At 44.2% G+C, this 16,558-nt stretch overlaps 1 non-coding gene across 1 annotated transcript; it reads right to left on the reverse strand.

Annotated features, from left to right (window-relative positions):
• Window positions 1-12,413: 12,413 nt before the first annotated feature.
• Window positions 12,414-12,485, reverse strand: trnaq-uug (transfer RNA glutamine (anticodon UUG)). The gene has a single exon. It is a non-coding gene; the product is annotated as a tRNA-Gln (tRNA).
• Window positions 12,486-16,558: the final 4,073 nt, after the last annotated feature.

The raw sequence follows: 16,558 nt of genomic DNA on the forward strand, positions 1-16,558 counted from the left end.
AATACTGCATCAAAAATAACCCTGGTCTTTACTGCAGTAATTTTGCAGTGTAAGTCCAGTTACAGTGCAGTATAACTACAGTTCAACTGCAGTATACTGCAGTTATTCTGCAAATTACTGCATCCAGAATATCACAAAACTGCAAACTTTTTTTAAGGGTGTTCTCTCCAACCATTTGACCAAGTTTAGGTCCATCATCCAATTATTACAGGCTCAGAGCAGTCAAAAATTTGATTTTCCTATGCTTTATATATATTTCCACAGTATGAGGTTGGGAATAATACTGTTAAATTGTGAAAAGTATAATAATGCCCTTTTAGTGTATGAGCTGTTTGAAAAGACTGCCTGAAATTTCAGCCTGTTTACCAGGCAGTGAATTAGTTACTAGACATAATAAGAAAGAGAGTTCCAAACCCCTCTGCCGATAACAGATCGTTTAAAGTTTCCCCCTCCCCACTCAGGCCACTCCAAGACAGTCCTAGCAAAATTATTGCTTGAGAAATTGCTCTTTGCTAACATGCTGACCAGACCGGACACGTCGCGTGCGCGAGCGTCGCAAAATAAATTTAGAAGTCCATGTTATTAAATTATTGCACCCACACTGCTTGCGCGCGCCAACGAGCGTCTGCGACGCCAAGGGCTAAAATAGATGTCGTTCCTATTTCTGACGCAGATCGCACTGCAAGTCCTGCCTCTCCCATCTCCTCATTGGTTTATAGAAGCAGTAACCCACGTGCCATCTCCTCATTGGATTATAGAAGCAGGTACCCACGTGCCATCTCCTCGTTGATCGTCGCCGGGGACTCCGGACCGTAGATCGCCGCAGAAGGCTCCGGACTCGGAACCCCCGCTGGAGGCTCCGGACCGGGAACCGTCGCTGGAGGCTCTGGACCGCAGACCGTCGCTAGAGGCTCTGGACCGTAGACCATCGCTGGAGGCTCTGGACTGCCGGCCGTTGCTGGAGGCTCTGGACTGCCGACCGTCGCTGGAGGCTCTGGACTGCAGACCGTCGCTGGAGGCTACGGGCCATGGATCGTCACTGGAGGCTCCGGGCCATGGATCATCACTGGAGGCTCCGGGCCATGGATCATCACTGGAGGCTCCGCGCCATGGATCATCACTGGAGGCTCTGGGCCATGGATCATCACTGGAGGCTCCGGGCCATGGATCATCACTGGAGGCTCCGGGCCATGGATCATCACTGGAGGCTTCGGGCCATGGATCATCACTGGAGGCTTCGGCCATGGATCATCACTGGAGGCTCCGGGCCATGGATCATCACTGGAGGCTTCGGGCCATGGATCATCACTGGAGGCTTCGGGCCATGGATCATCACTCGAGGCTTCGGGCCATGGATCATGACTGGAGGCTTCATGCCATGGATCCTCACTGGAGGCTTTGTGCGTGGAGCAGGCACAGGATGTACCAGGCTGGAAACACGCACTGGAGGCTGGGTGCATGGAGCTGGCACAGGATATACTGGACCGTGGAGGCACACTGAAGGTCTGGAGCGTAGAGCTGGCACAACGCATCCTGGACAAAGGACCACCTTCGCATGGCACGTGCGGGGAGCTGGCACAGGACGCACTGGGCTGTGAAGGCGCACCGGAGATACAGAGCGTAGAGCCGGCGCAGGATATCCTGGACCGAGGAAGCGCACTGGAGACCAGGCGCGCTGAGCCGGCACCACCCATCCTGGACAGATGCCCACTTTTGCATGGCAAGTGCGGGGAGCTGGCACAGCACGCACCGGGCTGTGGATGCGCACTGGAGACACAGTGCGTATCACCGCAAAACATGGTACCTGCTCGGTCACACGCTCCCCACGGTGAGTACGGGGAGTTGGCTCTGGCAAAAAAGAAATTGGGGCTGCCTCTCGGGCTTCCGTTGTGGTCGCGAACCCCAGTGTCGTCGTTGTTCCTCCCTCGCTGCCTCCGTCTACTCCCATGGAAGGCGATCCCTTCCGGCCTGGATCTCCTCGCACGTCCAGGATCCCTTACCGTCCAAGATATCCTCCCATGTCCAGGATGTCTGCTCCTCCTGGCCACGCTGCTTGGTCCGTTTGTGGTGGGATCTTCTGTTACGCTCGTCGATGGAAGGATTGGACCAAGGTGCAGCGTGGTAAGCGTACATTTTAATTTATTAAATGAACACCCGAAAAGAAAAAAAATACGAAACGTAACGTCTAGTAGGGCTAAACAGCACAGTACCAAAACAAGATCCCACAAACTACAGGTGGAAAAAGGCTACCTAAGTATGATCCCCAATCAGAGACAACGATAGACTGATTGGGAACCATACCCGGCCAACAAAGAAATAGAAAACATAGATTGCCCACCCTAGTCACACCCTGACCTAACCAAATAGAGAATAAAAGGGATCTCTAAGGTTAGGGCGTGACAGCCATATTCAACAGGCAGAACACAGTCCGGATCCGGACCCAGAACGAGGTCAATACGGACCACGGGTCCAGACTTAATCAAAAAATAAATTATAATAATTCAGGCTTTCTGTCACACCCTGATCTGTTTCACCTGTCTTTGTGCTTGTCTCCACCCCTCTCCAGTTGTCGACCATCTTCCTCATTATCCCCAGTGTATTTATATGTGTGTTCTCTGTTTGTCAGTTGCCAGTTCGTTGTGTTTCGTCAAGCCTACCAGCATTTATCCCATGCGCCTGTCTTGCTCTAGTTCCTGTTTTTCCCGGTTTTGACCATTCTGCCTGCCCTGACCCTGAGCATGCCTGCCATTTTGTACCTTGTCACACCACCCTGGATTACTGACCTCTGCCTGCCCTTGACTTGTCGTTTGCCTGCCCCCCCCCCTGTTTTTGTAATAAACTTTTGTTACTTTGAAACTGTTTGCATCTGGGTCATCTCCTGGGCGTTAACACGTTCAATTTAATGTGGTTGAGGGTTGTAATAGTAGAACGCTCAAGGTGCAATTTTGAAATTCGGTAGTGCATGGGCAGTTTTCCTCTTGTTATGTCATTCACTGACAGATTAGAGAGATGTTTATAACCTGTCAGAAATGTCCAGTTGATGAGCCCATGTTCAAATACAATACAATTTTACACATGGTTAGCAGATGTTATTGCGAGTGTAGAAAAATGTTTGTGCTTCTATTTCCGACAGTGCAACAATATCTAACAAGTAATATCTAACAATTCCACAACAAATACCTAATACACACAGATCTAAGCATCTTAGCATAGGCTAAGATGCAATAGATAGTATAGAATACAGTATATACATTTGAGATGAGTAATGCAAGATAATGTAAACATTATTAAAGTGACTAGTGTTCCATTTATTAAAGTGGCCAATGATTTCAAGTCTGTATGTAGGCAGCAGCCTCTCTGTGTAGTGATGGCTGTTTAACAGTCTGATGGCATTGAGAAGCTGTTTTTCAGTCTCTCGGTCCGAGCATTGATGCACCTGTACTGACCTCGTCCTTCTGGATGGTAACGGGGTGAACAGGCACTGGCTCGGGTGGTTGTTGTCCTTGATGATCTTTTTGGCCTTCCTGTGACATCGGGTGCTGTAGGTGTCCTGGAGGGCAGGTAGTTTGCCCCCGGTGATGCGTTGTGCGGACCTCACCACTCTCTGGAGAGCCCTGCGGTTGTGGGCAGTGCAGTTTCCATATCAGGCGGTGATACAGCCCGACAGGATGCTCTCAATTGTGGATCTCTAAAGGTTTGGGAGGGTTTTAGGTGACAAGCAAAATTTCTTCAGCCTCCTGAGGTTGAAGAGGTGCTGTTGCACCTTCTTCACCACACTGTCTGTGTGGGTGGACCATTTCAGTTTGTCAGGGATGTGTACGCTGAGGAACTTAAAACTTTCCACCTTCTCCACTGCTGTCCCGTCGATGTGGATAGGGGGGTGCTCCCTCTGCTGTTTCCTGAAGTCCACTATCATCTCCTTTGTTTTGTTGATGTTGAGTGAGAGGTTATTTTCCTGACACCACACTCTGAGAGCCCTCACCTCCTCCCTGTAGGCTGTCTCGTTGTTGTTGATAATCAAGCTACCACTATTGTGTCATCTGCAAACTTGATGATTGAGTTGGAGGCTTAATGGCCACGCAGATATGGGTGAACAGGGAGTACAGGAGGGTGCTGGGAACAACCATCTCAGACACACAGAGGTAAGCAGACGTTCAGCACCTGAGCCCTGAGAGCCCGTGAGAGCCAAGTGTGACAGACATTCAGGGTTACAGCAGCGAGCCCTGTTTCGATATGGGATTATGTAATTTCACAGGGAAGGATACACAGGTTACAGCATGGGATAACACCTAATTTGTTGAGCCCACATGATGATGAGCAGATGTGTTTATATATAGAATAATGTACACAAACATCACATGAATGATATACTGATGATATACATTATGGGAATAATACATGTTTAATATCTCATCCTGTGGGGACATGATGTATGTCTCTGCCAAATGGGTGAAAAGGAGCACGTACCCAACTAGATTTTATCATGTATATGTAACGGCATTCAAGAGAAGAAGATGAGGACCAAAGTGCAGCGTGGTGCATGTTCATATTTAATTTAATAGCAACCGAACACTAAATACGAAAATGACAAAAATAATAACCGAAACAGTTCTGTCTGGTAAGATACGAAACAAAAAACAAAAAACAAGTACCCACAAACCCTGGTTGGAACAGGCTACCTAAGTATGGCTCCCAATCAGAGACAACGATAGACAGCTGCCTCTGATTGGGAACCACACCAGGCCAAACACATAGAAACACAACAACATAGAAAAAAGAACATAGACTGCCCACCCTAGTCACACCCTGGCCTAACCAAAATAGAGAATAAAAAGCCTATCTATAGCCAGGGCGTGACAGTAGATGTGTTTATCTTTAATTAAGTCACACTATATTTAGATTGGCTTTATGAAGAATTGTCTTTTGGGGCAGGAGAGGTGAGATGAATGACATGCGGGTACATTCTGTAACGGCAGCCTTCCCTCTCTTTACTAGAAGAGCAGGGATCAGACCAACAAGCAGCGTAGCCAGTGCTCAACATGTTTAATTAAACAAATAAACAGTGAACACTACAAATACAAAATGTGGCAAACCGATACAGTCCTAGCTGGTGCATAGAAAACACAAAGACAGGAAACAACCACCCACAAAATCCCAACACAAAACAAGCCATCTATATATGATTCTCAATCAGGGACAACGATTGACAGCTGCCTCTGATTGAGAACCATATTAGGCCGAACACAGAAACAGACAAACTAGACACACAACATAGAATGCCCACCCAGCTCACGTCCTGACCGACACTAAAACAAGCAAAACACATAAGAACTATGGTCAGGACGTGACACATTCATTGAACGCAATCATTTAAATACACAAACTCAGCACTTAGTCAATATTCAGTTAGGTAGTGATCTGTCTAAAAATATCTGAACTTTAACAACTTGCATAAAATCGAAAGTACACGGTATGACTTGTTTCTATAACATATTGCTTAACACATAATAGTCAATCCCAGTGGGTTGTGGTGCAATATATCACATTGCCCTGAATTTAACAGGAAATGCCCCTGCACAGAATCACAAACCCCACAACTCAGTAGCCAAAAGCATGGTTGATTTTACTAGCTACTTCCATTCATATTTGGCTAATTCCATGTAGCAAAGGCCTGGATCACATCTACTGGGTTTCTATTGGGCTGGTGCAGTGGGCCTGTTCCAGTTCCAGTCAGAGTGAGTGAGGGACCACATGAGGAACCAGGAGGCCTGGGTCTACTGCACTCTGCACAGCCACCTGGGCTCCCCTGGAAAATACAAGGTCCCTTCCTATGACCGAAATCTGGAGGGGAGAGAGGAAAACAAGCAACAACAAAAAAAGGAAAATCTGAGTGTGTTGGCTGCAGAGTGGAGGGCAGTTCAGTTCCCATGCTCTGGCACCCCAGGGGAAAAGAAGAACGGCTTGGAGAGAGGATGAGAGGCACATAGAGAGAGACAATACATTTGGGAAACAAAACACAAAGGAAAATGGAAGTTAAAGTGGTAGAAATGGAAGAATAGAAAAAGGTAGAGGATGGATTAGTGGAAGAGTAGAGTAACCTAATACAGTTATTGTTTTTCCTCGTTAAAGTGATGATGAATGGAGCCATAGAGGATAGTTATCATAGGTTTCCATGTGGCTGTCCTGAGGCAGACATTGTGGCTAGTGTTACGGAGAGACCGGGAAGACAATAACAGTAGTATATATCAATAACAGTAGTATATATTCAACATGAGACACTACAAACTCACCAAGAAGAGATATCTGAGAGAGCAAAGTAGTTTGCAGTTTAAATTAAGCATGACCAGTTCCCAGGATAGAGAAAATATTGTACACTAAAATATTGTACACATCTAGGCCCGCTGAGTGTGGACAAAAGGCTTGATACACGATGCTCCCTCAATAGAGAGACAAATACTGTACTTCGTAGATAAAGATGAGTTAGAAAACGATGGCATTTAGGTGAAAATGATCTTCATCAGTCAGAGAAAGATACTGTACTTAAGAGTTTAGTTCAACATCATAACACTGACTTTATCATCACCCGATCTGACCTCATCCATTCCCCAGCCGAGCCATGATTACCCATGATTATTTTCATTCATCTGTTTTTGTTATCATTCATTCTGCGTATTAAGGATGTGAAATATTGCTGACTAAAGAGATTCACTAGAACTAATATTTGGGCCCCTTTGGGTCCACAGAACTGGTTTGTCCAGTCAGAAGAGACACCCCTGACCTACAAGATCTTCATGGGTCCAGAGAGGGGTTAGATATCAAGATGAGGGACAGGAAGACTCAGCTCATTTATGCGTGTCTCTGTGGATTTATTGGTTTTAGTAGACAACAGAAAACAGTGAGTGAAAGGACATATTTCTACATAGTTGTTCTTTATTGTCCAGCTCTTGTGCCAAGTTGGATTCACACTGAATGGACACACTGTGGAAGAGACAACTGGGCGAGAACTACTAGGTAGCAGCCAGCAGAACCCCCTAATTGGGCTCAGGATGCCAGTATCAAGATGTAATAGTTTAGTTAATGATTTTTCTGAATTGCACGAATGCAAGGAAAATGTAACAAATAAAACAAATGTATGTGAATACATTAGATCACTCTCTAATTAATAATGTTTATATGCAAGAACGGATATAATCATAGTTTTCTTCCAACAAACCTCCCTGTGTGGCGATGACTGTACATGGAAAATATCAAATAAAATGTTATTCGTCACATGCTTTGTAAACAAAAGGTGTAGACTAACAGTGAAATGCTTACTTACGGCCCTTCCCAACAAAGCGGAGAGAAAGAAAATAGAGAAATAATAGAAAAGTAAAACACGTAATAATAAATAACAATAAGTAAAGATAACGAGGCTATATTCACGGGGGACCAGTACCGAGTTCATGTGCATGGGTACGAGGTAATTGAGGTCTTACTCACATCGGCTACAGAGAGTGTGATCATACAGTCGTCTATAACAGCTGATGCTCTTACGCATGGTTCGGTGTTGTTTGCCTCTAAGCGAGCATAGAAGGCATTTAGCTCATCTGGTAGGCTCGCATCACTGGGAAGCTCGCAGCTGGGTTTCCTTTAGAAAAAATGGCGCTGATAGATAGGGCAGCTGTGCTTCTAGCCTCTAGGTAACTTTGCAGTATTTCGTTTTTTTATATGTTATTTCTTACATTATTAGCCCAGAAAATGTTTTGTGTTGTTACATACAGCCGGGAAGAACTTTTGGATATCAGAGCAGTGGTAACTCACCAGGATTACCAGCATTATGACCAGGAATACAACTTTCCCAAATCAGATCCTTTGTTCGTACCCCCCAGGGCAATTGAACTGATTCCAGAGGCTGATCCAAAACATATTCGAGTGGACTTCTAGTCTGACTCAGGAGGCGTGCACACCACCCACCACTTCCGAGTATATTACTCGCTAATGTTCAGTCTCTGGATAATAAAGTTGATGAGCTCAAGGCGAGGATTTCCTTCCAGAGAGACATCAGGGATTGTAACATACTCTGTTTCACGGAAACATTGCTCTCTCGGGATATACTGTCTGAGTCCATACAGCCAGTGGGGTTCTCAGTTCATTGCGCAGACAGGAATAAATATCTATCCGGGATGAAGAAGGATGGGGGTGTATGTTTCATGATTAACTACTCATGGTGTGATTGTGATAACATACAGGAACTCAAGTCCTTTTGTCACCCGACCTAGAATACCTCACAATCAAATGCCGACCGTATTACCTTCCAAGAGAATTTTCTTTAGTTATAGTCACAACCGTGTATATTCCCCCTCAAGCCGATACCACGATGGCCCTCAAAGAACTTCACTGGACTTTATGCCAACTGGAAACCACATATCCTGAGGCCGCATTTATTGTAGCTGGGGATTTTAACAAAGACAATTTGAGGAAAACGCTACCGAAGTTCTATCAACATATTGACTGTGGTACTCGTGCTGCTAAAACACTCAACCACTGCTACTCCAACTTCCGGGATGCCTACAAGGCCCTCCCCCGCCCTCCCTTTGGCAAATCTGACCACGACTCCATTTTTCTCCTCCCTTCCTATAGGCAGAAACTCAAACAGGAAGTACCTGTGCTAAGGACTATTCAAGGCTGGTCTGACCAATCGGAATCCACATTTCAAGACTGTTTTGATCACGGGGACTGGGATATGATCCAGGTAGCCTCAGAGAATAATATTGATGTATACGCTGATTTGGTGAGTGAGTTTATAAGGAAGTGTATAGGAGATGTTGTACCCACTGTGACTATTAAAACGTACCCTAACCGGAAAACGTAGATAGATGGCGGCATTCCCGTGAAACTGAAAGTGTGAACCACTGCAATTAACCATGGAAATGTGACTACCGAATACAAACAGTGTAGTTATTCCCTCCGTAAGGCAATACGTCAGTATAGAGACAAAGTGGATTCGCAATTCAACGGCTCAGACACAAGACGTATGTGCCAGGGTATACAGACAATCACGGACTACAATGGGAAAACCAGCCACGTTGCAGACACCAACGTCTTGCTTCCGAACAAGCTAAACACCTTCTTCGCCCGCTTTGAGGATAACACAGTGCCACCGACGCGGCCCGCTACCAAGGACTGTGGGCTTTCAATCTCCGTGGCCGACGTGAGTAAGACATTTAAGCGTGTTAACCCTCGCAAGGCTAACGGCCCAGACAGCATCCCTAGCCGTATCCTCACAGCATGCGCAGACCAGCTGGCCGCAGTGTTTACGGACATGTTCAATCTCTCCCTATCTCAGTCTGCTCTCCCCACATGCTTCAAGATGTCCACCATTGTTCCTGTACCCAAGAAAGCAAAGGTAACTGAACTAAATGACTATCGCCCCGCAGCACTCACTTCTGTCATCATGAAGTGCTTTGAGAGGCTAGTCAAGGATCATATGAGGGGCCCCAGTGTTGACACCCTAGACCCACTTCAATTTGCTTACCACCCCAGTTGATCCACAGACGATGCAATTGCCATCACATTGCACACTGCACACTGCCCTATCCCATCTGGACAAGAGGAATACCTATGTAAGAATACTGTTCATCGACTATAGCTCAGCATTCAATGCCATAGTATCCTCCAAGCTCATCATTAAGCTCAAGGCCCTGGGTCTCAACCCCGCCTTGTGCAACTGGGTCCTGGACTTCCTGACGGGCCGCCCCCAGGTGATGAAGGTAGGAAACAACACCTCCACTTCGCTGATCCTCAACACTGGGGCCCCACAAGGGTGCGTGCTCACAGCACCCGATGTCACAGGAATGCCAAAAAGATCATCAAGGACAACAACCACCCGAGCCAGTGCCTGTTCATCCCGCTATCATCCAGAAGGCGAGGTCAGTATAGGTGCATCAATGCTGGTACTGAAAGAATGAAAACAGCTTCTATCTCAATGCCATCAGACTGTTAAACAGCCATCACTAGCATAATAGAGCCTACTGCCCTATATACATAGACTTGAAATCACTGGCCACTTTAACATTGGAACACAAGTCACTTTAATAATGTTTACATATTTTGCATTACTCATCTCATATGTATATACTGTATTCTATTCTATTCAATTGTTTCTTAGTCTATGCCGCTTTGACATATCTCGTCCAAATATTTATATATTCTTAATTCCATTCCTTTACTTTAGATGTGTGTGTATTGTGTGTATTGTTGTGAAATTGTTAGATATTACTTGTTAGATATTATTGCACTACTGAAGCTAGAAATACAAGCATTTCGCTACACCCGCAATAACATCTGCTTAACACATGTATGTGACCAATAAAATTTGATTTGATTTGATCTATGATGGTTTGCAAACCCTGCCACATCCAATGAGCGTCAAAGCCGGTGTAGTAGGATTCGATCTTAGTCCTGTATTGACGCTTTGTCTGTTTCATGGTTCATCAGAGGGCGTATTGTGATTTTTATAAGCGTCCAGGATAGTGTCCCGCTCCTTGAAAGCGGTAGCTCTAGCCTTTAGCTCAGTGTGGATGTTGCCTGTAAATTCATGGCTTCTGGTTGGGATATGTATATACGATCACTGTCTGGACGAGGTCATCGATGCACTTAATAATGAAGCCGGTGACTGATGTGGTAAACTCCTCAATGACATCGGATGAGTCCCGAAACATATTCCAGTCTGAGCTAGCAAAACAGTCCTGTAGGTTAGCATCCGATTCATGGTACCACTGTTACTTCCTGTGTTAGTTTTTGCTTGTAAGCCGAAATCAGGAGGATAGATTTATGGTCCGATTTGCCAAATGGAGGTATGAGGGAGAGCTTTGTACGCATCTCTGTGTGTGGAGTAAAGATGATCTAGAGGTTTTTCACCTCTTTTGCACCGGTAACATGCTGGTAGAAATGAGGTCAAATGGATTTTAGGTTTCCTGCATTAAAACCCCTAGGAGCGCTGCCTCTGTTTGAGAATTGTTTTGTTCACTTATGGCCGTATACAGCTTGTTGAGTGTGATCTTAGTACAGGCATCGGTTTGTGGTGGTAAATAGACAGCTACGAAAAATATAGATGAAATAATCTCTTGACAAATAGTATGGTCAACACAGCTTATTGTGAGGTATTCTAACTCAGGCGAGCAGAACCTCGAGACTTCCTTAATATTAGAGATTGCGCACCAGCTGTTGTTAACAAAGAGACACACACCACCTCCCTTGAGCTTACCGGACGCTGCCATTCTGTCCTGCCGATGCATAGCAAAACCAGCTAGTTGTATATTATCCATGTCCTTGTTCAGCCAAGTTTCCGAGAAACATAGGATATTACAGTACTTCAGGTCCTGTGGATAGGACAGTCTCGAATGGAGCTTGTCCAGTTCGTTCTCCAGTGATTGTATATTCGCAAATAGAAGCGGTTTATTTCCTCGCCGCCGTAGTTTCATCAGGGTGCCTGCACGTCGGCCTCTATATCGCCGTCTCTTTCTCTTCCGAGTGTCGGGGATTAGGCCTCTGACTTGTTGAGATAGAAATCTTCATCCAAATAGAGTTTAGTGATTACTGTTCCGATGTCCAGAGGCTATTTTCAGTCATAGGAAACGATGGTGAAAACAATATGTATAAAAAAAGTTACGATCAGTGCAAAAAAAATGAAAATAACATAATTGCTCAGGATCCCGTAAAACGGACGCAATACATTCCAGCGCCATTCTAAGGTTAGGATTGAGGGTTAGGGTTGACCCAGGATGGGGGAAGGAAGCTAGGGTTAGGGTTGACCCAGGATGGGGGAAGGAAGCTAGGGTTAGGGTTGACCCAGGATGGGGGAAGGAAGCTAGGGTTAGGGTTGACCCAGGATGGGGGAAGGAAGCTAGGGTTAGGGTTGACCCAGGATGGGGGAAGGAAGCTAGGGTTAGGGTTGACCCAGGATGGGGGAATGAAGCTAGGGTTAGGGCAAGGGAAGGGTTACTGCTGTGAGCACATTATTTATTTATCTCTCTCATTCATTCTCTCACATTCACTGCTGTGTGTATGATGACCATGAACAAAGCCCTGTGCCTAATGAAGACTATCCTCTATCAGCTGTAATATACTGTCTCCTTGTGGGAAACCTTTATAACTGCAGTATTAATCATATTATAATGAATGGGTATTCTGCTTTTTGCATGGATTTGAAAACTTGTGCTGCTGTACTTAATTTGCTTTTATACTTTGATTCTATACATCACAAATAATACTTTACAGATATAAAACAAGCAATCGAATAATTCAGTGTTTTGTATAGTGTTCCATACACCAAACTGATATCTACTAACTGGACAGTATTATAAACAATGGTTTAGCCTACTAATAATATTTCACGTCAGATGGAAATTCAAGTTTCCATTTTCAATAAAATAAGGTTCTACCGAGATTTGAACTCGGATCGCTGGATTCAAAGTCCAGAGTGCTAACCATTACACCATAGAACCTTGCTGCGCATGTCTATCGAAATGAAGAAATATAAACATGATTGATGACAGTATTGATTAAATGTGAATATGATATAGATGTAAAATTCTATTTCGGATGATTATATTTGCTTATCCCATAGTCAGACCCAGCCAACCAATATTTACCGGTGTCTAGTAGCTGACAAATCATTTAATCACCATTTGAATGCAATTGCAATGCCACAAATGAACAGGAGGCGGCAACCTGTGCTCATCATCAAAAACAGACTTCCTTTCAAAGAAAGCCCATGTGGTGTCCAAGGTGAAAACAGAATGATTTGGGAGCTATGACAAATGGTAATGCAATGAAATGTTATATCTTAAAATGTGTTTTAATCTGCTTGTTACTGTAGCTAGTAGACAAAATAAATATTAAATGTAGCCTATGTGCATAAATAAAGAGATACTGTATGTCAATGGCCATTTCAATTGGTTTGACAAATATAAGCCTAAAACCATCATGTATGGGAATGGCCATGACCAGGTTTTTCTAGGTGTATGAAAGGAACAGGTCCCACTCTAAGCCTACTACCGTATGTAATGAATGACAGAGCAGGGGGAAGCTGATGTCATTTGCAAGTCAATGTTATCCTCCTCCTGCAGAGTGTTTTAGAATGCAATATGAATTGCTCATGCCAAGGTACTGTTTCGCACTGGACTGTTTTAAGCTACAATGTGAAAAAATACACTGTTATCTTGTTCATACAGAGAACAAAAGAAACGGAGATTATTGCCATCAAAGAGAGCAATACAGTATGCCAGATATTGACAATGACCACTTCAAAGATCTTAATAGGCCTACATGTTCATAGTCATATTACATAAATATTGTGTTGTTAAGCTAAGGGAATCATATTTTTATGGTGACACATGGTTTATTCCAAAGAGAAAATGTGTAGGTTGTTTTTGGTTGAGCAATGTCTTCTGTTTGTGTTCGCATCAACAAAAAACAATGAACAAGTATATAAAAAAAGTCAACATTCTATCACTCTTACATACCATTAGACTTTATATAACTAAGTCATTGATGCGGATGTGGTTTACTGTTTCAATTGGTAGTGTAGTATGGACATACAGTACAGCATCATACTGCATCAGGAATGTGAGGGACTGTTGAGTGGGGATTGCAACATGAAAGGAGAGCAGTGGAATTCCTAAGATCCCAGATACACATGGGTGTTAATGTGCCCGAGTCTGTGTCAGGTGTGTGTGTGTTTTGTGATTTTGTGTGTGTTTTGTGATTTGTGTTAATGAGTGCATGAATGTGTGTCTCTGTATGTGTGTGTCAGCATGAACATATACGTGTCTGTGTGTATGTGTGTGTGTGTGTGTGTGTGTGTGTGTGTGTGTGTGTGTGTGTGTGTGTGTGTGTGTGTGTGTGTGTGTGTGTGTGTGTGTGTGTGTGTGTGTGTGTGTGTGTGTGTGTGTGTGTGTGTGTGTGTGTGTGTGTGTAGCTACTGATGTGGGTAATTACCCCTTCTTTCCCCCCAGAGGTCAGGAGGAGAGAGAGGAGGGGGGATGGGAGGGATGGAGTGGGGGGTGGAGGGAATGGCGGGAGGGGGGCAGGTTCCCAGGGGAGGAGAGACCGATAAATCACTGTGCTGTCTCTGTGCTGACACCAGGCTTGTCTGCTGGGGGAAGGCTCACAACAACACTGTGGCCTTGTCTCTCTGTCACTCACCCCCATGCTGGGCAGGAGCCATCCCCATGCTGCCCTAATATAGGAGAGGGAGGGGTGGCGGGCATTGGGTACCCAGCACCCATTGGTTCAATATGATATCTCATTTTATAATTTGTATTTTTGAGATTAATTTGAGAGAGATATACTAAAACAGCCTAGTTCGATGTTGAAAACGTGATATGAGCTTTTACATGTAACCTTTATTTAACTGTGAGCTACAGATGCAGTCAAATATATTGTCACCCTTGCATAATTCACTATTTCTTCTAAAATAAGTTAAAAAACTGTTGGTGTTTACACCTGTATTTGTTTTATTTACGACTGCACAGGACAAACAACAATTCAATCAAAACACTTCAAAGTAAAAAATCTACACATACTAAATTATAAATCATTTGAAATAATTTGGTTGGAGGCAATGATTCCCGTTTACTGTGTAATTTATCTAAACTGTGGCAAGTTGCATGTGCCTACAGGGTAAAATGGCCATTCATCCATTTGAAAATAAAAAACAGCACATTCTGCTCCATTGCAGTCCATTGTAAAGTGCAAGGTGCAAGGTGTGTGTGTGTGTGTGTGTGTGTGTGTGTGTGTGTGTGTGTGTGTGTGTGTGTGTGTGTGTGTGTGTGTGTGTGTGTGTGTGTGTGTGTGTGTGTGTGTGTGTGTGTGTGTGTGTGTGTGTGTGTGTGTGTGTGTGTGTGTGTGTGTGTGTGTGTGTGTGTGTGTGTGTGTGTGTGTTTAATATAAAAACAGTGCTGTTGAGTTGATTGTATAGCCTCGTATCTTTTCAACAGGACATTTTCCTAAAAACAAAAGAGCTTCTTCCATAACGATGGTGTGGTGACTGAGGACTGAGGACATGTGAAAGGAGGAGTGTGCTTTAGTGACCAGAGTGCACTGGGACCTGCAGGCCTCAATCAGACCCCAGTCAGTATCATCCCTCCCTGGGCTGACCTGCCAATAGCAATAATGTATGTCCTTCACATTCTATCATCTATTATTATGCCTCCCCCAGAACAAAACAACTACCTATACACGCTGTTGCCCGTCCTACCCACTCACCTCCTACATGAAGCATCTCCAAGCAGCAGCCTGCAATACATTGCATTCCTTATGACTTTTTTTCTAATAAATGTGATCCTAGACCCTGGGAGGGAGACCAACAAGCTGCATTAAAATTCATGGGGGAAAAAATTGCAATAAAATATCTATCTCCCACCCTCCCTCTCTTTCTCTCCCTTTTTCACTCTCTTTTTTTCTACCAGCCTTGCACACTCTCTTTCATTCAATCTCTAACTCTCCCACTGGCTCGTCTTTCTTAGCATCCCCCCTGCTGTCCTTCATCCCTAATTCTCTCTCTATTTCTCTCTCTCTCTCTCTTTCTCTATTTTCCACCTCTGGCAGGTTGTGATTTCCACTGTCAGAAAATTGCTTTTTCAATATCTGTCTCTCTAATTATGAGGCCTGCTAAAGGGGTCCTGCCACCAGAATACCAATAAATGTCTCTAGGATTTTTCCTCTTTTAAAGAATAGTTTTGAAGGAACAAACAATGCACAGTGAAATCTTATAATGTAATTTCTTAGGCCTATGAAAGCTTATCAGTATACAGGCTATAGGTCTCCTGCTGTAGCCATTTACTAAACCCTAAACCTCAACTAAATCTTGTAATAAATCATGTGGAAATTGAGCAAGTTGAGGTGATTAAAACTGCTTGGAGTAACCCTGGATTGTAAACTGTCATGGTCAAAACATGTTGATACAACAGTAGCTAAAATGGGGAGAAGTCTGTCCATAATAAAGCGCTACTCTGCCTTTTTAACAACACTTTCAACAAGGTAGGTCCTACAGGCTCTAGTTTTGTCGCACCTGGACTATTGTTCAGTCGTGTGGTCAGGTGCCACAAAGAGCGACCTCGGAAAATGACAATTGGCTCAGAACAGGGCAGCACGGCTGGCCCTTAAATGTACACGGAGTACTAACATTAATAATATGCATGTAAATCTCTTATGGCTCAAAGTGGAGGAGAGATTGACTTCATCACTACTTATTTTTGTAAGAAGTGTTGACATGCTGAATGCACTGAGGTGTCTGTTTTTAAACTACTAGCACACAGCTCGGACACCTATGCATAACCCACAAGACATGCCACCAAAGGTCTCTTCACAATCCCCAAGACAAGAACAGACTATGGGAGGCACACAGTACTACATAAAGCCATGGCTATGTGGAATTCTATTCCACATCAGGTAACTGATGCAAGTAGAATCATAATTCAAAAACAGATAAAAATACACAGGAACTGTGAAGAGACACACACACAGGCACAGACACACATATACATGATAAGACACGCACTCTACACACACGTGC

The sequence above is a fragment of the Salvelinus alpinus genome, chromosome 16 (assembly GCF_045679555.1).
Source record: "Salvelinus alpinus chromosome 16, SLU_Salpinus.1, whole genome shotgun sequence".
NCBI classification, from domain to species: domain Eukaryota; kingdom Metazoa; phylum Chordata; class Actinopteri; order Salmoniformes; family Salmonidae; genus Salvelinus; species Salvelinus alpinus.